General features: G+C 40.1%; 1 long non-coding RNA gene across 7 annotated transcripts in view; it reads left to right on the top strand.

Annotated features, from left to right (window-relative positions):
* The window catches only part of LOC110394659, a 75688-nt gene continuing 68605 nt past the window's right edge, over window positions 16926-24008 (top strand). For 2 of the 7 annotated variants that reach the window (XR_002435785.1, XR_002435780.1), the window contains exons 1-3: window positions 16993-17083; window positions 18083-18175; window positions 18650-18781. This is a non-coding gene — a long non-coding RNA (uncharacterized LOC110394659). Of the gene's footprint in view, window positions 17084-18082; window positions 18176-18649; window positions 18782-21009; window positions 21326-24008 lie in introns of those variants that run through there. The other 5 variants (XR_002435786.1, XR_002435783.1, XR_002435781.1 and 2 more) reach the window with 5 other exon arrangements.

Here is a 24008-nt window from a genome sequence, read left to right on the forward strand (position 1 = left end):
TCATGCACCAGTTACCATCATGGGTAGAACAGACTCTGAATAGGGAAGTGAATGTTATTTATTGTCCATTGCTAGCAGGCTAAAGCAGTGAGGGCTAAAAGCAAACTAAAAACACCTTCCCCCTCCTCACCATCCCCTTCTGCCTCCACCCCCAAGCTGCACAGGACAATGGGAAAGAGGGGCTGTGGTCAGTCTGTAACACTTTGTCTCTGCCACTCCTCTGTGATCACTCTCTCCCCCTGCTCCAAGTGGGGTCCCTCCCACAGGATGCTATCCTTCCTGATTACACATGGGCTTCCCACAGGCTGCAGGTCTCCAAGCACTGGTCCACATGGATCTCTGTTGGCAGCAGCTCCCCCAGCCCTCCTACCCACTGTGGGCTCCTCTACACAGGCTGCAGTTCTTGCCGAGTGCTGTTCCGATGGAGGCTCTCCATGGGCTGTACTTCCTTCAGGCCTTATCCACTGCTGTACCATGGGCTCCTCCATGGCTATACTTGGAGGTCTGCTTCATGTAGTAGTGCCCATGGGCTGCAAGAGGACAGTCTGCTCTACTGTGGGCCTCTCTTGGGCTGCAGGGAGCTTCAGATATACACCTGGAACCACAGAACCATGGAATGTCCTGCATCGGAAGGGACTCACAAGGGTCATCAAGTCCAACTCCTGGCTCCACACAGCACCATCCAAAATTCAAACCCTGTGTCTGAGAGCAGTGTCCAAAAGCTCCTTGAACCCCAGCATGCTTGGTGCTGTGCCCAGTGCTCTCTGGAGCTTGTTCCATGCCCACCGCCCTCTGGTGCTGCACCTTTCCCTAATCCCCGGCTGCCCCTCCCCTGACACAGCTCCATGCCGTTCCCTGGGGCGCTGTCGCTGTCCCCAGAGAGCAGAGCTCAGCGCTGCCCCTCCACTCCATGTGAGGAGCTGCAGCTGCCATGAGGCCTCCCCTCATCTCTTCTGCTCTGGGCTGAGCAAACCCAGGGACCTCAGCTGCTCCTCATGCATCTTGCCCTGCAGACCCTTTGCCATCTTCATAGCCCTCCTCTGGATGCTCTCTCTGATTCCATGATTTTTGGTATTAGTAAAGGGTTTCAATCAACATTTATATTATAACCAAAAATGAAGAATCCTGTTCTCTCTCCAGGTATTGTTTAATTTTGGGACTACTCCTGTGAATTCATACCTCCTACTCCCTGAACTAGGGTTAGTACAAAATTCTGTATTTTGAACTGGATGTCCCAGAGGACAAAGGACTAAGCCAAAAGGGATTAACTCTCCATTTTACTATGAAAAAGGAATACTTGCTGTTTACTTCTGATAGTACATAAAGAATGAATTCTGGTAAATCATTAATGCTCTGTGTTCACCTACTCAATTCTGATGATGAATTAGAATTGCTTTTCAATGCTTTTTCCATCTCAACGAAGGTAGAAAGAAAGATGGTGAGTAAAACCTATGCAAGAACACATAAAATTGCAAAAGCAAAGAAGAGCTTTGTTGCACGGCACTTCCTGTCCTCCTTCTGCACTGACCTTGGTGGTGGCAGAGATGTTTCTTTTGCATTTTCTCTCACTCCTCTCTCTCGGCTGATCTTACTCAACAGCTTTCCCTTCCTTTCATCTGCTTTCCTAGAGCACATCCAGTATCATCCGTGGCTCAGCTCTGGTAGAGGTGGGTCCCTGTTGGAGCAGCTGAGGCTGGCTCTGATCTGATGTGGGGCAGTGCTGGGCTGTACTCACAGAGCCACCTCTGCAGCCCTGCTACCAAAACCTTGCCACCTAAGCCTAACACAGCCTACTAGTAAAATAACATTTGTGCTATTTCCTTCCTGTTGATTAGAATGTTATTGGTAAATAACAGGTTTTGTCAGATTTTGTTAAATGCAAAAATGTTTTTCAGAAAATACATTTACAAATGTAACAAAAGCTGGCAGAAAGATTGCATGCCCCGCTTGAGTGCAACATTTTTATCCTATAAAAGAATTATTCGGGCAGAGGAAGCAGTGGGCATCAGTTGAAATGGGATCATCCAAATATACAGCTGCTGGTGACACTGTACCAAATGTAACATTTTTGTCTAATGTTTCAGGATTTGTTGCAGCTGCTTTTAATGATTTTGTTGATGTTTTATACTGAGGACAGGATTTAGCTGTTTTACTGTCATTTATCCGAATTTGAAGACCATTTCTGTGAAAGTATAAGTACTTGTAAGTGAGGAAAAGAGTCAAGTTAAAAGAAGTTATTTGTGTGTTCTTCAGAGAACAACCCCTCCAAATAATGAAAAAAAGGCAATCACAATCAACTTCTGAATGTGTGTGTTTAACTACTCTGCAGCAGATAAAACTATAATATCTTTAAAAGGGTGATTTACCTGGTAGGGAAGCATAAAAACAGTACTTGTGTTTATTTTATTGCACGTGTAATAGTGCTCGTTTAAGTTAATGAGCTTAAATTGCATTGGAAAGGGATCAGTTAGTATGAAAGACTGATTTAATGAAAGGGTTTTTTATGAGATTGCTTCAAGAGTGGAGGAGTTTTCTTCCTTATAGAACTACATCACAATGTTATTCCTGCTGTTTGTCATTGCTTTGTCAGATGTCTGCTGTGTTCTGAAATGCTTCTATGTTCTTGATTTTTTAATTTTTATTTTTGAAAGAGTTACTTGTAATAGAAAATGTTTTCAGTGAACAATTCATTAATACTCCTGGGCACTGTGTATGATTTTCCATTAATATAAGCTGCAACTGTGTTGGTTTATATCATCTGAAGAATTGCCCTTAATTATAACACTGCCATTCTGGAGTCGTTGCTCTTTACTGCGGTCATTTTCCTCTAGTGGGGAACTAATAGCAGCTATACGTTTCCAAAGTCTTTATAGTGTAGCGGAGTTATTACAGTATTTTTCTTCAAACTAGCGTTACAGTTGTTCTGCTTTTTCTTCTCATCTTTTTGCAATTGCTATTAGAAAAACAGCTCTGTTTTCATAGTACATGCCTGTTCCTCATTTGATTTTGTATGCATGGTTTAGCACATAAAGCAACTGTGTGGTGGATAGTCTCTAGATATGTATTTTTTCCTGCCTGACCTGCCTCACTCTGTTTAGCAGAATGGTTTTGATTTGCATTCATAGAATCACAGAATGGTTTGGGCAGGAAGGGACCTCAAAGCTCACCCAGTCCCAAGCCCCTGCTGTGGGCAGGGCTGCCCCCCCACCAGATCAGGCTGCCCAGGGCCCCATCCAACCTGGCCCTGAGTGCCTCCAGGGATGGGGCACCACAGCTTCTCTGGGCAGCCCATGTCAGGGCTTTACTGCCCTCATAATGAAGAACTTCTCCTTATATCTAATCTAAATCTACTCTTTTTTTTTTAGTTTAAAACCATTGCGCTTTATCTTGTCACTATATTCCTTGATAAAGTGTTCCTCTCCAGCTTTCCTGTACACCCCTTTTAAGTACTGGAAGGCTGCAGCAAGGTCTCCCCTGGAGTCTTCTCTTCTCTGGACTGAACAACTGCAAGTCTTAGCCTGTCTTCATAGGAGAGGTGCTCCAGCCCTCTGATCACCTTCCTGGCCTTCCTGTGGACCCTCTCCAACAGGTCCACATCTTCCTTTGTGCTGGAGGCCACAGAGCTGAACGCTGTGCTCCAGGTGGGATCTCGTGAGAATTCATCCATTAGTTATTTATATGGTATGATCTTGATTTCATTGCAGCTCTGTTCACTGTCTTCATGTAGTTGCTTTTTGAGACAATGGCTGTTTCTTTGTATTCTATCACATGCCTGTCAGATGCTATAGATTGAATACTTAGCACGTACACAAAAATAATAATAAAAAAATAGGGAAAAAAGTAGATTAGAGTTCAGCATGAGCTGAACTGGATGAATATTGGTTCAGATTAGGGATTTAGACAAGTAATCAAGTTGCCATATCTTAATGAGTTACAATCTAGCAAGTTATACAGTAATTTGCCTTGAATGAGTGTAGCAGAGAGTCCAGCACATGCAAACAATTAGAGTGAGATTTAGGTGAAAAATATTTGCTCTCCTGCCTGTCTGACGTGTTAGTACTGGTCAGCTAATACATAATGATTCTCAGAGATGTGGAAACAGATTCCGAGCTCAAATATGCCTGTATTAGAAACTGCACAGATAAATGTTTCTACAAATTATAATGAGAACAGCATGTTTTAATCTCTTCCTGTATGTGGTGGATCGAATCACAGAACCACAGAATGGCCTAGGTTGAAAAGGACCTCAAAGATCATCTAGTTTCAACCTCCCTGCTGAGTGCAGGGTTGCCAGCTGCCAGACCAGGCTGCCCAGAGCCACGTCCAGCCTGGCCTTGAATGCCTCCAAGGATGGGGCATCCACAGCCTCCTTGGGCAACCTGTTCCACTGCGTCACCACCCTCTGACTGAAAAACTTCCTCCTAATATCTAACCTAAACCTCCCCTGTCTCAGTTTAAAACCATTCCTCCTTGTCCTATTGCTATCCACCCTTGTAAACAGTCGTTCCCCCTCCTGTTTATACGCTCCCTTCAAGTATTGGAAGGCCACAATGAGGTCTCCCTGGAGTCTTCTCTTCTCCAAACTAAACAAGCCCAGTTCCCTCAACCTTTCCTCATAGGAGAGGTGCTCCAGCCCTCTGATCATCTTGGTGGCCCTCCTCTGGACCCGTTCCATGAGCTCTGCATCTTTCTTGTACTGGGGGCCCTAGGCCTGGACGCAGTGCTCCAGATGGGGCCTCACAAGAGCTGAGTATAGGGAGACAATCACCTCCTTCTCTCTGCTGACCACTCCTCTTTTAATGCAGCCCAGAACATAGTTGGCCTTCCGGGCTGCCAGCGCACACTGCTGGCTCATGTCCAGCTTCTTGTCCGCCAGGACCCCCAAGTCCTTCTCCGCATGGCTGCTCTCAAGGAGTTCTTCCCCCAGTCTGTATAAATACCTGGGATGTTGAGATTGGAAAGACATTACTATGAAAAGTTAAATTCCATTGTTTCCTGCCTTTTTCATCCTCCATGAATCAAAATGGGATGTGATGGCAACAAGGATAACTAGTGAGTTGTAAGTGGAGAGGATAGGTTTACGATACTGAATGTTAGTGCATCACTTGTTCTGTTCCTACTTTCGAACTTTGTTTAAAACATATAGGAGTCTTTCGCATGCTGTATCTTTTTTGAATGTCTGTGAAAAATGTGCAGTGTTACTCTGTATTAATGCTTCTTAAGATGTAGAAGTGTTATAATCTAGAAAATTGTAAGGCTTTTAGATACTTTGAAGAAAACTGAAATAGTAAAGTTATTCTTTCTAGGCTTAAGTTGTTTATTGCCTAAGAGCTTGTTCTCTGTATCAGTCCTCTGAAACTTTTGAAGGTCTTATGAGTCAGATATTGATCATATGTGGGTGAGATTACTTTTTTCTACATACAGGCCACTTACAATGCAAGTTAATAATTTTTCCTATCTTGCATTAGTCATGCACAAAGTTAGATTCATCTGACTTGGTGAGATCTTACCAAAAAAAAAAAAAAAAAACAAGATGGGAAAGAATGTGTTGTAGGTATGTATTGTTCTGTTTAGTCACTGAAATACCATGTTACTTAAGTCTCAGAAATTAGGAAGTATTTAACTATTGAACAAAAGCCCCACTACCACCAAACCCATGAAGCTCTGAAGCAAGTGCTCACCTCATCAGAGGTCAATATCATCAATGTTTCTTCCTTACCAAGATAAAATAAATAAATAAATAAAGCTGTTCAGAAAAGTCTGGGAACAATGAGTGAATTCAGTATGCCGTCTCATGATTATCCTTGTTTTTTTTTTTTGTTCATGATGTCTTTATAACATCTTGAATTACTGCTTCCCTTATTTTAGTTTCTTTTAAAATAAGACATGTTTCTATGTACCTAGTGAAAATATTTAGTGAAACCTTAAAGGAGAGAAGATAAGGTACTCTGAAACTAAGTTATTCTTTTCAAAGTGTGCTATTGGTATGATGCAGTACGTAAAAAGATGCTGTAATGAAGAAGAATAACGATGGCAATCACGACACATATCTGTAATGTTTTATTCTAGTTTTATTCCAGCATATAAGGATCCTAAAATTTCAGGTTTAATTCCATTGTAATGTAGTTTTGTAAGAGTGGTGTGCTCATGTGTGAGGCAAGGTGGAACTTCATGCTCTGTAACACGGATTATGTGCTATCTGAAAAGAGATTTCAGGAATAAGAAATGCAACAATACTATTACTTAATAATTTTTTATTTCAAACTTTGCATCTGCTTTAACATGCTATCGGACATTTAGTGAACACTGAATTGGAAATACACTATCCTTTGTAAGTTGTAGGAGTGAATGACGTACTTTTTTTAATCTCAGCGTATCAGTTTGAAGTCATGTATACATTAAAAAAAAGGTGGAACAGGTGTGCTTACATGGACTTACTGTTGCTGAATATGATCAATGTTTTGCTTTTGGACCAACAGATTTACATCTGAATTTTATCTCCTGTGGCATCTTAAACAGGTGATATTCCAGTGTTAACAATCCATTTTCTATTTATCTCTCCGTCCATTTTATCTAGAATAAACCAATTATACACATTATGCACACAGTTCTAAGCCCAATAAACAATTTGAAATGCTTTGCAGTGTAAAGATTCGTCTGATGTGAAAGAATTTGTTCAGTTAATTGGAAATAACGCATGTTACCAATTTGAGACTGCTGCTGAGGTTGAAGCTTCACATTAAGGTAGAATAAGAAAATGTAACAAGATGTGAGAAGTGACGTATCAGTAGTTAGTCTTCTACAGATAAATTCATGTAAGCAGACTTTGATTTGTACAAAGCATGAGCTGAAGGCAGTTGTTTTGGACTTCATTTTTCACTAATTTTTGTATCTCTCTAGGAATTTGTTAGTGCAGGAACTTTGGCCCAGTTTACTCGGTATTCCTAAAGGACCAAAGCTCAAGAACTGGACTCCGGTTTTATGCAGTTGGAGACTTCTGCATAGGAATTGGAGAGCTGATTAACTTTTCTTGATACATGCTGTGCGAAAAAGTTTGCATTGTTTTGTGTAGCCCACTCCTTTAAAAGTCAGCATGCAAACACTGGATTCTTTCTCAAAAACACAAATGCAAAAAATGTTGTTGTAAGTATTATGTACTTACATAATGTGATCTCTAATTTACTAGGTTCAGTATACTACATTCAAATTATTAATACAGACAGAATTGTATATGGAATTTTAATTTACTGCCACTGAGCACTCTAAGACTTCTACTATGCTTTGTACCTGTGGTAATTTTGGAGTAAATGTAATATTTCAGTGAAAAGAGGAAATCATCTACAAATATAAAGTCAGTAGAGAATCATTTGCAAGTCAGGCTTTGCACCAAAGTTTATGTTACATAGGACGTTAATGCAAGGATTTATTAAAATTGGAGTTGGTGCTGTAGCTCAGCTCTTTATGTTTTCCTACTAATTCAGTAGTAAGAGTGTCCAGTGTAAATGTCTTTTGTAATCTCATATCTCTGCTGAAATTAGTTATCTTACAGTGAAACTGGACAGGATTATATTCAGTAGGAGAAACAAAAATTTGTTTCTTGATTTGTGTTGATAGCTTTTTTTCCTCAACTATTAAAAATCCAGTTTAAGCAAATAACCTCAGTTTCCAACTGATACGTAGGTATTGGCATAGAAGTGGTCTTGATTCTTGCTCTTTTTAATGCTGCAATTATTTTCCATGTATGTTCTCAGGCATTAGCATGCTGTACCAAATTTGTCTGCTTAAACTGCTTGGCATTTGTAGCAGCTACTCATTCCTCTGAAATTCAGTAATTTCTCCTCTTTCATAGGCAGGAATAATGGTTATCAATTTACTTCTTTTGTCCTTCATTAATGATTTTTGCAGGGTTTTCATTACATTTATGAGAATGTAATGTGGGCATACTTACCCAGATAGAGAATATCCATCTGTCTGGGTGCGTGAATTTATATCATAATACATTTTCTAGCTGTGAATAACTTGCTGCCTCCATTAAACCTGCCACTTACGTCTTCTTCCAAGGACTGAAGTTTTTGGAACAAGATTTAAAGACAGTTAATATTGTTTTACTTTTTTTTTTCTTTCTACCGACTCTTTTTTTTCCCCTAGTCCCAAGAAAGCACACACCACCTTTTACTACCCTTGTGCATTCGGCATTCTGGACAGCTCGTATGTGGAGCTATCTCATTTCAATGTTATATATATTGATATACATATATATAAAATATCACACACTACCTTGTGCTCAAAATCTTGTTGGTAGTGAATGGCCCATGATAGGTCCCTCTGTTCTTCGCGTGAGCAGGAGGTGAAATCTCTGCAAGGTCACCTGCAGTGAACATTCATTTTGTCTGCTGTTAGGTTGCTTTTTCTCAAGGCACCAATATAACTGGCAATCTGGTTGTCCTTGTAATCAGTTTTCACTGAATTGATCTATCTTCTGCTTATCTATCCTCTCCTTTCCCTGCTGTATGTATTTCTCATAAAGGTGTTTGTATGAGCTGTGGGAAGAACTTAAGGTTGGTAGAACAAATGTAGCCAACGACTGATTATCTCTGCAGTTCCTCCTTGGAACTGCAGCAGGAGATAGCAAGAAAATGGTCTCTATATGTAATGACATGAGTAAGGGGAGCAGCTGAAGGGGTGTGAAAATGTTCTGCACCTCAGCCTTCAACCTCTGCTTTTTTTTTTTTTTTTTTCTCCTCATAGCTTTTTATTCTTTAACTGTTTCTTCCCACAGTTCTTACATCGGAGACTGCCTCTATCTTCTTGTTCCCCAGATGGCATCCATTGAGGGGACTGGGGGATGTGTTCTGTTCATTTATCTGCTGAGTATTTGGCAGGTTTGCTGCTGGGATCTGCCTGAACCTCTCGGAGCTTCCTTAGTGTCAGGTGAATGATCTGGCCAGGTAGTGCTTGCAATAAATCTTGCCTGATATCTTTCCACAAGTATGGAACTGAATAACTTGTAGCACTGTGAGGCAGTTCCTGGTGTCCTTGATGGAAACAATAGTAGCTGTCCTGTATTCACGCCAGTGGCTAAAACAACAGAGAGAGCAGAATCCAGCTGTAATGTAAACTTGTGAAAGAGTGATGTCTATGCATAATATGTCTCTCTGGCAGCATCTGCTTTCTACTGGCAGAACAGGACAGGATATAGAATGGGCTTTAGCGGTTTAGAAGGAAAACGTGAACTGAAGCTTGAATTTAATGTATATGTTAGCTGCTAGCATGGACTTGGTGAGCTTTCCAGCCATCTTTTCTGTAGAGGATGTACATCATAAGCCAACGCGTTTCCCTGGCTCTTCCACTAATGCTTGTTTTCACATCACACTCTTGCAGCTTTCTGATATGCAGTAAGAGAAAGTTGTGCAGAAATTTGAGATTTGTCTAGGTCAGTACAATTTTCAGGGTGTAAAACAGAGTAGGGGGTAAAAGGAAAGTGCTTTTGGGAAAATATTTTCCTAACTTTTCTTGCAGCTTACTGATTTAACTGAAGAAATTGCATATTAATCATTTAGCGCGGAGAGTGTTAGCATGTAAGGGATTTTAATGAGTTAATTAAAACTGAAGAGAATTTTGTAATTTGTGCTGAAAATGTTTAATCTTACTCATTTAGATTTAAGAAACCTCCTGTTGATATTATAGGCAGTGCTTTTCCTAGTTTGCATTTTTAGTTAATTTAAGTCTTTGGAAAGTGCTTCCTTTAGGGAGAAATGTTCTAAGCAGATCAAGAATGGTGCAGCATGGTTGGCATTAAGAATTTGTCAGCAGCTTCATCCTGGGAAAATAGCCTCAAGACATATGCAAGTAGTTCAGCAGTCATGTCCTTTCAGCTTTGCTGCCTTTAGAGACACTGAAGATGATGCAGCAATTTAGTATCATCATTGTTCAGAAACTCCTGCAGTAGCATAAACCTGCAGTTTGGTCACAATCTTCAGTTAACACTGCAGAGAAATGGGCTTTGACATGCAAACAGTTTGTGTTATCTTCTTCTTGGTTATATGGCTGATAATGAGTACCCTGCCACCTTGAAGTAGATACAAGGTAACATATCTTACTCATGAATGAAATAAAGCTGTGTTTAATTTCTTTGACTGGATTTTAACCCGGGGCTTAAATGATACCTTCTGCTACAAAATCTCACTTGAAGTAACTGTGCATACATCTAGTTTGGCTTTTTGGGAATCAAATCACCGCCTGTTTCTGTCATAGCCCCAGTTTATTCATGGTGAGAATATTGATAAAAACACACCTGTGGGAAAGGGATTGATCCAACAAATCTTATGTGGGTGACAGCGATTAAACATGGAAGTCCATAGCTGTAAATTGTGAAGTGACAGAACTTAAGACTTCTCATTTTGTATTCACATTTCTCTTGCTGCCTTTATGGGAAGATTTATCCCCACCTAGTGTGCTTACCGGAAAATCTTTGTCTCTCCTGCATTACTGTTCCTATGCTGAAGCACTGCAGTCATGTAATATGGTAAAATGCATGTCCATGTAATGGTTCAGAATGATGTTACTGTGAAAATGATGATTTTGTGATGTCTATCAAAACAAACAAACCAACAAAAAAAACCCTGAGAAATGAAGTCTGACAAACCACTAAGAGTGTTGGAAATAGTTTTAGAAGTAGCTGTACCTCTGGGCTTTCTGAGCAGAGCAAAGTTCACGTCCTTTCCCTTTTCCCCCTTCCAGCCAACATATCTTGAAGCTGTGGCAGTAAATCTAGGGATGGTCACACAAATATCCCTTCCTATTAACTGCTCCCACCATGTGGTTATGCAGATTAGCAATCTTCAGTTGTCAGGTTGAGATTTATTTGATTATATGTACTTTTTTTTTTATCACTGCCCTAGAGTCATGCATTGAAGAGCTAGCTACTGCGTATGCAGTTCCAGCTCATGCTCATTGGTGATCCTGGGGCTTCTGCACATTGTGTTTCAAGTAATACTTTTTCAGTAGCATTCTAGCTGCCATCTGCTTGTTCCAGTCTCTGGTGAATTCTGCTCCAGGCTCCATGTTTCATTATGCCTGAGTCCATCCCTGCATTTCTATACTTTAAACATTAATTTCTATAATGTATCGAAAGTTATTTTCTTTGGATGGAAAAGCCACTAACGTTCTGCTGTGAAGTGTTAAGTGGGGTCAGAGTTGGACTTTGCTGCTAAAGTGGTTTGTGGTTCACCTTCTCTTAGTTAATCTATGTGCTTGAAACATAGTAATGCATGTAAATTGAAGCAACAGATTACTTCTAAATGTTTCTTATGCCAGCAGGTCTTTGATCAAAGAGCTGAGACTCAACAGCTTGTACAGATTGGACTTTGACATCATAACAGTTTACAATCATTTCTGTTTTTGTATTTTACTCCCTTAGAACTGCACATAATTGTTAGCACAGGACAAAGTTGGATAGATCCAGAAAGTGTTCTGTTTTACCAAAAAACTCACCAAAACAAACAAAATAACCCTCAGAACCCAAAATTCTTAGGGAGTATTCCTAAGTATCTATTTATTCTAGGGCTTGGAAGATCAGATTGTTTGTACTAGTCTTTGGCCGGGTGACACCTAACTATGTTGTGGTCTGGGTGTCTTGCAGCACCTGAAGTTGCCATTCATGTGTTCCCTTCTGCTCTTCCCCCCATACCCTCAGTGCTTCCCCAGGTGCCTGACTGTGTGGTGGTGGAAGCAGGCTCAAGAGCAGGACTTGAATGAGTCTTGAAGACTTCCAAATCAAGAAGATTAAAAAGTGCCTGAAATACATTACTTAAGAGCTGTAATTTTGAGCTAGTGTTTTGTGCTGAATTGCCTATTTCTGGGTAGTAAAAATGTGTTTGAAGCTAACTGTCATGTCCTCTGCTGAAATGTGGTCTTGAAGTCACAAGGAATGGGTTCCTTGGCAGTGTCCTCCCAATGAGCAAAACTTCCATTCGCACGCGGCATATGCCAAGATCTCTTGTGGAAAGAAGTGACAGTGTGTATGTGAGGAGACTTTGGACTGTTTCCTAGTTGCTAAGTGTGAAGAATTGCTCCTTCAAAACTGGCAGCTGCCTTTCCAGTATCAAGCAAATGGGTTTATCACAGTTGTAACAGGAAAATTTGGAGGAGGTAAACAAGCTTAAGTACAAAGGCAGAATGTGTTAAAGCAGGTTAGATCTGTGCTGTGCTTTACCTTGCACAGGGCACTATTCAGTATGGCTTTTGCTTTATTGTATCTATAAACAAAAAATTGTAACAGCGAAACTAAGCCATGAATCTTACTAACATCAGTGCTGTTAAAAGAGAGCCCAGGTAAAAGCAGCTATTGCTTTTTTAGTTCTGTGTTCATTTCCAAACCAAGTTGTGCTTTACTGAAACTACTACTACTGTTACAAATAGCATTTTAGAAAAAACTACCACATTTCTCTTGTTTACAATGAAGTAATGGGTGGAAGCTACCTGAGTACCAAGCTTTAAAATAGGGAAAACAAAAATGAGTATATTCTTATCTCATGTACATTTATTTAAGCAGGGATTAGTAAAAGAAAATAAAATACTCCAAAATGGTCTTTGCAAGATGGAACACCATCCTCAGGAATGCCATAGTCTGGGGTAAGTGTTCCTATTTATGTAAATATTCTGTTTCCTGCCTGTGTGTTGTGGTTTAACCCGGCAGGTGGCTCAGCACCACACAGTTGTTTGCTCACTCCTCCCCTTCCCAGTGGGATGGGGGAGAGAACTGGAAAAAAACCAACAAGGTAGAACTTGCGGGTTGAGATAAAACTATTTACTAAGATAGAGAAAAGAAAAAGGATAATAATTATGACAAATACATTTATTTATATATGAATGTATATAACAAGTGTTGCACAAGGAATTGCTCACCACCTGCTGACCAAAGCCCAGCTAGCCCCCTGAGCAGCAAAAGAGGGAAAGATGAACTCCCACCCCCCCTTCCAAGCTCCTTCTGCATGATGCCATATGGTATGGAGTATCCCTTTGGCTGTTTAAGTCAGCTGTCCTAATTCTTTTCCCTCCCAGCTCCCTGGGCCCTGTGCTACAAATGGCCTTGGCTCTGTACAGCACTGTTGAGCAGCAACTACAAACATTGGTGCATTATCAACATTGTTTTTCTCCTAGAACTGAACATAGTGTCATATCAGACACTATGAAGAAAACAATTCAATTCCAGCTGAAACTAAGATACTGTGTGACTAGCCATTTTGGCAAAGTTACATTTAGAGGTTTCTTACGAATAACTCTGTTCTACATTTTTCACAAGTGTATTGTATACTTCATTCACCGTTTCTGTGTTGTAACTGTGTAGTGGAGAAAAATGTCTGACTTAAAACCTGCTAGCACTTTGTGGTGCACCGCTGCTTCAGGACACAAAAGATGTCTCAAATAGGCAGTGAGACTGCATTAAGCAAAGGCATTCTGAGATCCCTGGGCAGTTTCAAAGAGCAATCTGGCTGTAGCAACATGGGGTTAATGTGTGCAGTAAGTAGATTGACCACCACATAATTTGCTGTCTGCTACGCTTAATGGAGCTGCTTTTAATCGTGTGTTTGTGTGATGTGATTTGCTTCAAATGCTGCTTCTTATACATGTAAGACTATTACAGCAGCTGGAAAAAGCACTGGAGTCTGTGGTATATACACTGACTTGTAATTTTCCATTTTCTTTCCTGCTGGTGGCATTTGAAGGCTTTGAACTGATCACAGTAGTAGATGTTTCCTCTTGGGGAAGTACAACAACATTTTTGTAGACTCAGTTGGATATCTTTAGTGCACTGAACTGGAATGGGTGTTCATTTGAATAAATGGATAGACATGGGCAATGAGGACTGATGCAAACTCATAGCACTCTGCAGACGCTTGTAAACATTAGCATCAAAAATTGTAGCAAGTGGGAATAAAGACAAAACTGCAGCTTGCAACACAACAGGGAAAAGTTGTATTTGCAGTATATGGAGAGCAAAAAGGAACAGCAAAGGTAGAGGGACAACACTGGAAATATAATCAGCTGTTAATCACAGTGACTGTTATAAAGAGGTTAATTATGACTATGTAAATGTCTAGTGCAGTCTTTGTGTTTCTTTACTCTGTGAATGCAGTGTATCTTCCTCTGTCTCCTTCATAAAAGAATTTTTCCCCACCCTGGGCAAATATTCTGTTTTCATTTCTTGGAAGGCTTTATTTCTGAGAGAAGCTGCTTTCAGCAATGGTTACCTCCAAGAGAGTAGTGGATATACTGCAGTGCAGTGCACTGAATATTGATAGTATCTCATTTTACTCCTTCTTTGCAATCTATCTGTGTTCTGGGATATATAGGGGGAAAGCATGCCCAGAATGCATATGTAACTGACATCTGAGCATTGTCAAAATTAGTTATAATCTGTTGTTTTGTTGCCCCATTGGTGGTTTATGACTTCCTGATGTAGGAGAATTATTATTCAGCATTTTTAATAGGGAATGTTTTTTAAAAAATCCTTTCTATTTCTGATAGTATTACTCCACTCCCATGTCTCTCTGAATCCTACAGAAGCATTGATGTGTTTTTGTTTTTTTTTTTTGTTAAACGTCTTGCTCTGTATCAGCAGTGAAGGTCTGCTTGAAGATGACTTTTCCCTGTTTAACGAGGCAAAAAACATTGCCAGTTCAAACTCTTCCAGTGCAAAGCAGAATTTGAGTCTCAAACCGCTCCTCTAATTCTAGGATTTATGATTTCTGAGCAAATTTATTATTTATGTGACATGATTTTTTCCGTTTATAATTCTTAAGTATGATAATTAACTTAATAGAAAAAGTTGCGTATAAAATGAGTAAGGTGCCACTGATACATTGGTAGTTATGGCAATGTAGATTATACTGATTAGTGCAAAAATGTTTTCTGTTTCAGTTTATCAGGGAAAATGAAGTATTGCATAAATGTACTAATGATATGTATACTAAATTATCCCTCAGATTTTAACTACAGCTATGATTTATGCCACTCATAGAATGAGCATTTCATGCAACTGCTTGTATATGTTCTATTTGTTCTCTTGTATGTGTTCTCTTTCCAAATTCTTCTGGAAGAATTTTGAGGCATTTAGCTGGACTGAAGGTTTGCTGGACCCCCAGTATGTGAGAAATGGCACCATGTGTTTATTATGAGCCTACAGAAGAAAAATAATGCTGTGACGATGCCTGTAGTGTGCTCTTCTCCTTGCCCTCTTTCCTCAGCCTACATTTCTCTTCTAGTAATACTGAGATTCCCATACTCCCATCTCTCTCAGGTAGAACAGCATCTCTCATTTTTTCTTGGTCGCTTTCCTGATTTCTTGAATTTCAATTTCAGTTAAAAATATGAGAGCTAAAGGAATACTGCCTCATTCTCCTTCCTTGTGGTTTGCTATCGAGTTTTCTGTCCCTGGTTTGGTGGTTCTCCTATGCTGCTTCTTCTACGCCCTCTGGACTTCAGTAAGACCTTTGACACGGTACTCCACAACATCCTTCTCTCCAAATTGGAAACGTTCAATGGATGAGGAGCTGGCTGCAGGATCAAACTCAGAGAGTGGTGGTCAGAGGTTCAATGTCTGGATGGAGATCAGTGACGAGTGGTGTTCCACAGGGGTCAGTGCTGGAACTCATAGTCTTTAATATCTTCATCAGTGACACTGACAGTGGGCTTGAGTGCACCCTCAGGAAGTTTGCTGATATCTCCAAGCTGTGGGGTGTGGTCAACACATCAGAGTGACAGGATGCCATTCAGAGGGACCTAGACAGGCTCGAGCGGTGGGCCTAGGTGAACCTCATGAGGTTCAACAAAGTGCAAGGTCTTGCACCTGGGTTGCAGCAAGCCCCACTACTAATATAAGCTGAGGGATGAAAGTATTGAGTGCAGCCCTGATGAAAAAGTTCTGGGGTTACTGGTAGACAGGAAGCTGGACATGAATGTGCCAGTTGTAACCTGGGCTGCATCAGAAGAGGTGTGGCCAGCAGGTTGAGGGAGGTGATCTTGTCCCTCTACTCTGTGCTGGTGAGGTCTCACCTGGAGTACTGTGTCCAGATGTGGAGTCCTCAGTACAGGAGACATGGACCTGCTGGAGCATGTCCAGAGGAGGGCCACAACGTGATTCATGGGATGGAACACTTCTGTGAGGACAGACTGAGAGACCTGGGGCTGCTCAGCCTTGAGAAGAGAAGGCTGTGAGGTGACCTGAGGGTAGCCTTTCAGTATCTAAAGGGGAGATACAGGAAAGAGGGGGACAGACTTTTTTAGCAGGGTCTGTGGTGATAGAACAAGGGGAAATGGTCTCAAGCTTAAAGAGGGGAGATTTAGGTTAGGTATAAGGAAAAAGTCCTTTATACTGTGGGTGGTGAGGCACTGGAACAGGTTGCCCAGAGATGTGGTGGAAGCCCCATCCCTGGAGACATTCAAGGAAAGGCTGTATCAGATCATGGGCATCCTGATCTAGCTGTGCATGTCCCTGTTCATTGCAGGGAAGTTGGACTAGATGGCCTTTAAAGGTCCCTTCCTACTTTAAGGATTGTATGATTCTTCCCCAGTTTTCTTCTTTGTTACTTCACAGATGACTTTTTTGTTTCAAACCTTTCTTTCACAGTCACTTTTCACTGAAATTTGAGTTGTTTTCCTCTACCATTATTAAAAGAAAATATTTGATGACCTTCTTACTCTAAATCTAAAGGTGTATAAATATCTGGACAGGTTTTGACAGAACTGGAACACAATTCTAGTTGTGTGGTTTTTCTAGGGTTAAGAAATCATCTATTTTGCTGCTACTTCTTTTGTTGCTTTTCATTTATTTAAAGGCCTGTCTGTGTTTCTGAACTTTCATATTGTAGTGGAAATGCCAAGTCACAGCTTGAACCAGTGATTGAGCACCTGGTGGGAAGGCAGGACCAACCCAGGGGAGCTCAGGTGCATGCAATGTACCTGACTGACCAGAAGGGGTGGAGCCAGGATCCACCCCTTCCCAGACCTCATTTAAGGGTTGGCAGTGGAGGTAAAGGTATCTTACTGGGGATTTCTGTGTACGTGGGGCTTTTCAAGTGTGGTGAGTAGATATTTTTCCTTTGTTTCTGTGTCCATAGCTGCTGCGTTTGGGCTTATCCTCACTTGCTGCAGCATGGGACTTTGCTACCTCACTATTACTGCTGTGCTTTCTATTGTGTTATAGGGTTACACAGATTAAGGTGGCTATTTAAGATCTTATGTAAGATATCTCTGCTTGTAAGTAGAATGCTGTAGATAACTCTAGAGTTTCATCCATTTATTTTTGTGTATTTATAATGGATGCTTCCATAAGATTTTTTGTGTGAGGTAAATGCATGTTAAGTCGTTGAGTCATGGCCTGAACCACTGATTGAGCACCTGGGGAAAAGACACCGGCAACCCTGGGAGCACAGGTGAAGGCAATTCAGGCTCCACCTCTCTTGCCCCTCATTTAGGGGCTGACTGCCCCTGTGGAAGGATCCCTTTCTGGAGTTTCCTCTGTGCACCCATGTAGGAAAACATTGGGACACAGGGTCACCCCTACAGTCGGCAAAGGGAAAAGACAAACCCCCGCCCGCCTGCGTGGGAAGCAGCAACTCAGTGTGAGTTCAAACAGCTCCATCTTATTAGGGCAGCAGCCCTCTCTTATATAGTACACTTGTTTACAAGACAGGTGCCCCACACATATCAAAACAAGATAGGTGTCCCACAAACATCAAAAGTGTCTCACAAGAAAGTGTCTCAAAATGATATAATTTCCCAGGCTATTTTAGAGCACAGCACCTGCTGTTAATTAAAGCACTACAAGCAGTAAATTCCACACATACACAGCTTACTTCTTATCTAAGGTCATACCGTAAATCTTTGAGAAAAGTCAGCTACGCGCTACCAGGCATGCAATGTTTCCCAACACACCCAGATCCCCAGAGATGGGTGAGCAATCTTTTTCCCCTTCTCTTATAACATCTTTCTATCATGCAGGTCCCTCCATTGTTACGCCACTTTTGTAACACCTTTGCATTGTGTTGATCTTCCTGATTCTTACTCTTGTTATCTTCAGCTATGTGATGGAAAGAAAGAACCCGGGCCTTTATGCACAGTGCTTGTCAGGGGAAACAACAACCAACTGAAACAAAGGAAATCTCAATTCAGTGTAAGGCATTATTTATTTTCTACAATAAGGATTGTCAAACATTGGAGCAGGATGCTCAGAGTCATTGTGGAAAACAATAATTCAAGATACTTCAAATCAAACTGATTTTCCTGAAGTTCATTCCAACCTGAATTATTGTATTGCTGTATTAATTCATATCTGCAGTTCTACCGCATGCTCACATTGTGAGTTCTTTTTGGAACACCTTCCTATTGATGCTTCTGTTTAATCTACCAATTCGTGATAACTTTTTACAGCTTTTTACGCTTTTTTTGTTATTGCTTGTGAATATATGGGGACTGCAAGGTATTCCTGTTCCACTGAATGGTAGAACAAATAGCTAGTTTTGTCTCTTAACATTTAAAGCTGGTAAGAAATAATCACAGAATTGTTAGTTGAACTAACAACAAATTGTTGTTTGTTTGGCATTACTTGACTTATAGCCATTTATGTTCTCCACAAATTCTTCTTCAGAAGCTTTGCTGAGAACCTCTTGGAAGACCATATCAACTCAATTTTCTTTGCCCACCTGCTTCCTGATTCTGTCATTGAGCTTACAAACTGATGAGGTGCAACTTCCCTTGACCAAAGCTGATTCCTCTTCTGGTGAGTCATGCTGACTAATGTGACTACTGATCATCTTCTGAAGAAATGTGAATGACAGGTTTTGTTGTCTGTAGTTCCTGAATCTCACTTGAAAGATTTTTAAATGTAGTGGCATGTTTTTGATCTTCTTTACTTCTGGTAGGGAGGCAGTTTAACAGGGATTGAGAGTTTGAGGACTAGATGCTGCAATTATTGCTGCTTATGTCCTTGGGTAGCAAAGGGATGCTGGTACACTGTGAGTGGAACAGGGAATTAGTGCTTGTATTCTACTGCTTGCCTGGGGGAGAGAAACTTCCTCTTCTCATGAACAAATAGAAAATTGCCTTTTAACATTTCATTAGGTTAATTCATGATTGCTCAGTGACAATGCAAGATAAAAATAACTCCCAAAGCTTACATAACCCTTCTGAGTATATCCTTACTTCCAGTGCTTCTCAGCTACAGAGTGAATTAAGTCAGATAACTCAAGCTGCCTTTCTTTCCTGGCATCCCCTATGCTGCCTTCTCTGGTTAAGATTAAGAATAGTTTGCCTTTCCTAATTTTGTGTTCAAGAAAGAAGGAAACGCTGTGCTCTCTGAAGAAAACACTAAGATTTTTCCATAGAACTGGAAAGAAATGTCATTTTTAGAAGGGGGAAGTATTAGACAGAAGCCTTCATACAAAATTCCTAGTTTATATAAATGTTTGTTCAAATGATATACTGTACAAAGTGTTACTTTGCTTGCAGTCTTGCACTGTTTGAGAGCATGGCAAAATGATTTTCCCCTGGTGTTTGGGAAGATCCATGTTTAAGTGTTAAGAAATGATAGTTTTCTGGATCTGTTTGAAAAACTTGATTGGCATAATAATTCTGAAATGCCTGTATCTGGCTATTTCTTCTTTCAGGTGTAGGCCTGTGTTAGTTTATTTGAAATTTCTGAAACTTAGATGTATTCAGCATGTTGGCCGCTTAATGTGCGCACATTTCTTTTCTATGTACTCAACCACTTGAATACTTTTGGTCTAGCTTTTCTTGGAATGAAGTTGGCTAAAAGGCATGGCAGGGCATTTTGAGGGCTTGCTGAGTTGCTTCATAGGTAGCGGCGATGGAAACATTCTATTCGTATCTTACAAGTTAATGAGAACTTACACAAATCTGACCTGCTCAACTGTGCCCTTACTAAACTGTGAATTGAAAGTTGGATTTAGATCTGGATGTGGGACAGCTTTTTATTTTGCAGCACAAACTATTTGTCTGGCAAATCTGTTTTAATCTTAAGAAACTGGAGAGAAGGTGATGAGCTGGAAGGCACCTATGGAGAAGCTAGTAAAAACTGCTGGTAACTTAAAACATGAATGGAAGGAATATGTAGGGTGGTTTGTGTGCTGTGGCCATACTGGTGAAATTACGCTTCCTGTCAAATCATCACAGCTGGAAAAAGCCTGCAGAAAACTGCTTCTTTCCGTAGCTATATTCTTTCTTTAAAAGAAAGATTATTAAAAAGAAAAAAGAAAAGGCTTGGCTGTTTTGAAAGTACAGGAGCATTCACTTCCGGAAGTTCTTGCTTGAAAAGTAACTGCTGTGGCTCAGCAGGCAGCTAGGATTGTCTAGTGGAGTGAAATGCAAAACAATCAATTAATAGACTTGTGTATGCTCAATCATTACATCCCACAGCCCTTGTAAAATACTCACTGTTATGGCAGTGATTATTTTAAACCCATTTCTGATAGCCTTAGAGTCCTTGATTGCTGTTCAAGTGCAAAAGAACTGTGTGAATGAGAAGGATACATATGCAGTATCCAGTGAAGCAAAAAATGTTGTGGTATGTTCAGCACAGTATAGTCTTCTGCTTATACTCTGTAATTATTGATTGATGTGGTGATGGTGTGTGTTTGCAAATAGGGCAAAGCTAAAATGTTAAGTGTGCCTTAAGCATGTGTTTCTAGAGAGAATTAACTCAGTATTTATTGGAGTTAATTTCCTTTTTGGAAGGAAAAGAAAAATGTAGGAAGGTGAACAAATATGTGAATTTCTACAATTATTACTTAAAAAAATAGACGTGAGTACCAAGTGTCATTAATACATTGAGTACCACGTTGTTTTTTTTTGCTTTTCTCCTCATGGAGATGTGTATAAACTTTAAAATAATGATAATGAACTAACAATTTGATCTTAGAATATTTGCATGCCCATATTTAAGCACTTATGTTGTCTGTTGAAGTTAATAATGCTACTCATTTTCTGAAGGTACATGTGCATTCTTTGGGTGCTGGCCGAAGTCCTTCTGAGTGCAACCAGGGAAGGGGTTCATGTGGAACAGATGTACACCCTATGTGTTGTTTGAATTAAACAGTGAAATGAAAGCTTTTCTTGCAAAAGATTCAAGTGGAAAGAGGAAGAACTTGAAAAGTGCTTAGTGTCATCTAAAAGCAGCTATGGGTCACCTCACTTACGAGTTAGCAATACATTCCAATTTTCTCTCCTGTCTTCTGAGTATATGATTTTCTGAGTCATAAAAACTCAGAGGGAAGAAGGAAGCCTGAAAAAATAAAGGTATGTTGTTTTGAAGTCAGATATTGTTCGACTTAATTAAACTCAATCTCACATCACTATTCTGCTAGAAACCACATCAGAACAACTAGAATAAGCTACAGCTAAGTAGAGTTTCCCTTAAACTGTTTTTTGTGAGCTCAAGCCAACCATGCATTTGCTGCTCAAGGATTGAATGAATCCTCATTTGCTTGGGTTCTTAACCCAAGTGGCAGTAGACCAAATATTAGAGCATGCTGGTGCGTTGTAACTTCTTTAAGTGATCAAAAAAGCTCTGAATAATTTATCTATTCAATTAGGTTTTGTTAATTTTTCTATTATGAATGATACATGCAGATTTTCCTTGAAGTTGTTTGGTTTCAAGTGGTTCAGAGAACCACTCATCAAAGTGAATTCTGGCCAATATTTGTTTAGATCCGTTTATGCTTGAAACCTCTTCTTTAAGAGGAATTAATTTATTATTTTCTTAACAAAGAAAAGCTCTACACAGCTGGGCTACAAGGCTGCCTATATGCTTACTGATTTGCAGAAGCAATGGCAACAGAAGAGGTGGTAAAATATTTCTTGAGACAGTTATTTATGGAAATAATTTGTGAATAATTTTTATCTTTAGAACATTGTTCAAACTGAGGCATTTCTTTGAAATACTTGGAGAGGTCTGATATCTATCTTATTTTTTTTCCCTGATCACCACTAACAGGACCACAGGGACCTGCTTTTTTTTGGCTAGTTAATCAAGTTTAAATATGAATTAGATGAGTTATGTGTTTGTTTTGTTCCTTGATATGCTCTTCAGTGAAGCTTAAATTGTTAAATTGTGCCTCCTGGTTTTTTTTTGCCTTGTAAAGAAAAAATTTAGTAGTCCTAGAAACTGAAAGCAATTAAAGCACAGGTATTGGTGAGGGTGGCAGTCACATATTTCATCAAGGACTTGCTTCTGTCTTTAGCCCAGCTGCCTTCTCTACACTGGCGGAGAAGGTGCTAGTCTCTAACCTTCCACTCATGCCTTAAGCAAGTTTTTCAGCTGATTTGCAATTATTTCCAAGTTTGATTATTTTTTGTAGTGGTAGTTGTGCTCAGGGCTTTAATTGTAGTGAGTTTGGCATCTTGATCCATAGAGGTTGTTGAATATCCTGCTACATCATATGGATGTTTGGGAACTTTACAACATGATCTCAGTTAAACTCTGTTTATGTATTCCTCCAGGGTGGGAAGAAAACAAGGAAACTGATTAAAGGAATCAAACGCAGGATAAACATGCTGTGTCTGACTGCATTACTGTTTCTGGAATAGTTGTGGTAGAACAGCTTTTTCAGTGAACAGTGTGGGCTGAAATACAGGTTAGGGTGCTGAACAGGCAATTTGCGATCAGTATTAAGAGATGGGATAGTAAGCTTCAGAGAACACTAAGATGATTATGCATCAATTGTGCATAGAATTTGAGGAAACTTAAAACAGATTTTAGTACGTTGTCTGTTTGTACAGAGGTTAATGCAGTGGATAAACTGTTGATGACTCCTGCAGATCAGTTCAGGGATTGTATCTATCCAAGTCATCTTTGAGTTACCACAAGAATGAACACAAAGGTTTTGCCTCTTCTGTGGCCTTAATCTTAAATCTGACAGTGTATGCTTAATGAAGGCACTTCATTACTCAGCAGTGTATGCTTCTTGAAGGGACATACATGTGGAAGAACTTCTTTATGGTAAGGGTGTTGGAGCGCTGGAACAGGTTGCCCAGAGAGGTTGTGGAGTCTCCTTCTCTGGAAATATTCAAGACCAAGCTGGACGCCTGCCTGTGTGACCTGTTGTTGGGAACCTGCTTTAGCAGGGGGCTGGACTCGATCCCTCAAGGTCCCTTCCAACCCCTGCAATTCTGAGATTCTGTGAAGGGGAGCCATACAAATTGGGGCAAGCCAAAACTATTAACTGTGGTCTGCTGCATTTGGATGTATTGGAGCAGCACTGAACACTTATTCTCTGAGCTTTCCTGGTAGATTCTGGTTATCTGAGAGACACCGGGAAGGTAAATGCTTCTGGCACTGAAGTTGGTTTTGGTATTTTGTTTTTCTTGTTTTTAAGACAGTAGTAACCTGATCCTGGCATTAGAAATACCTGATCTATTGCAGTAAAGCTTATTTCATACCTTTCAATTAGTGCATGATTGTAAACTCATTTAAAATAGCAGTTTAATTCTTCATAAAATCTATGAGAAACCAGAACCCTCTCTTGAAGTCTTATGGAGGATTAATTTCCTAAGTAGCATAATCTTGCTGATCCTCTTTGGTACAGGTCCTCTACTATCAATAACAATACCAGGTTTCTTGTGAGAGTATGCATTGTGTTAAAGGCTGGGAAGATGTTCTTTTGTTTTTCTTGGTTTTTAAGCAGTTGTGCTATTACTGGTTTCTTCCTGTAGTCTTGCACAGTGACAGGTTTGTTTTGGTACATGATATTTGTGGGGTGGTTTTTCTTCAAGGAGTAGAGTTTTTTGGTCAAAATGGTAACATTCCAGAATACGTTTGTAGATCTGTTTACAGGGTTTTTGGCCTACTGTAAACTTACAATTGTGTTGTTGCATAGATAATTGACAACTTCAAAAAAAAAAACTGAAAAAGGAAGATAATCAGCGTTTGGTAGCTATTTTCTTATGAAAAATTGCTTAATACAACAAAGCATTTTAAGTTGAAAAGGCAA

This window comes from Numida meleagris, chromosome 2 (assembly GCF_002078875.1).
Source record: "Numida meleagris isolate 19003 breed g44 Domestic line chromosome 2, NumMel1.0, whole genome shotgun sequence".
Taxonomy (NCBI): domain Eukaryota; kingdom Metazoa; phylum Chordata; class Aves; order Galliformes; family Numididae; genus Numida; species Numida meleagris.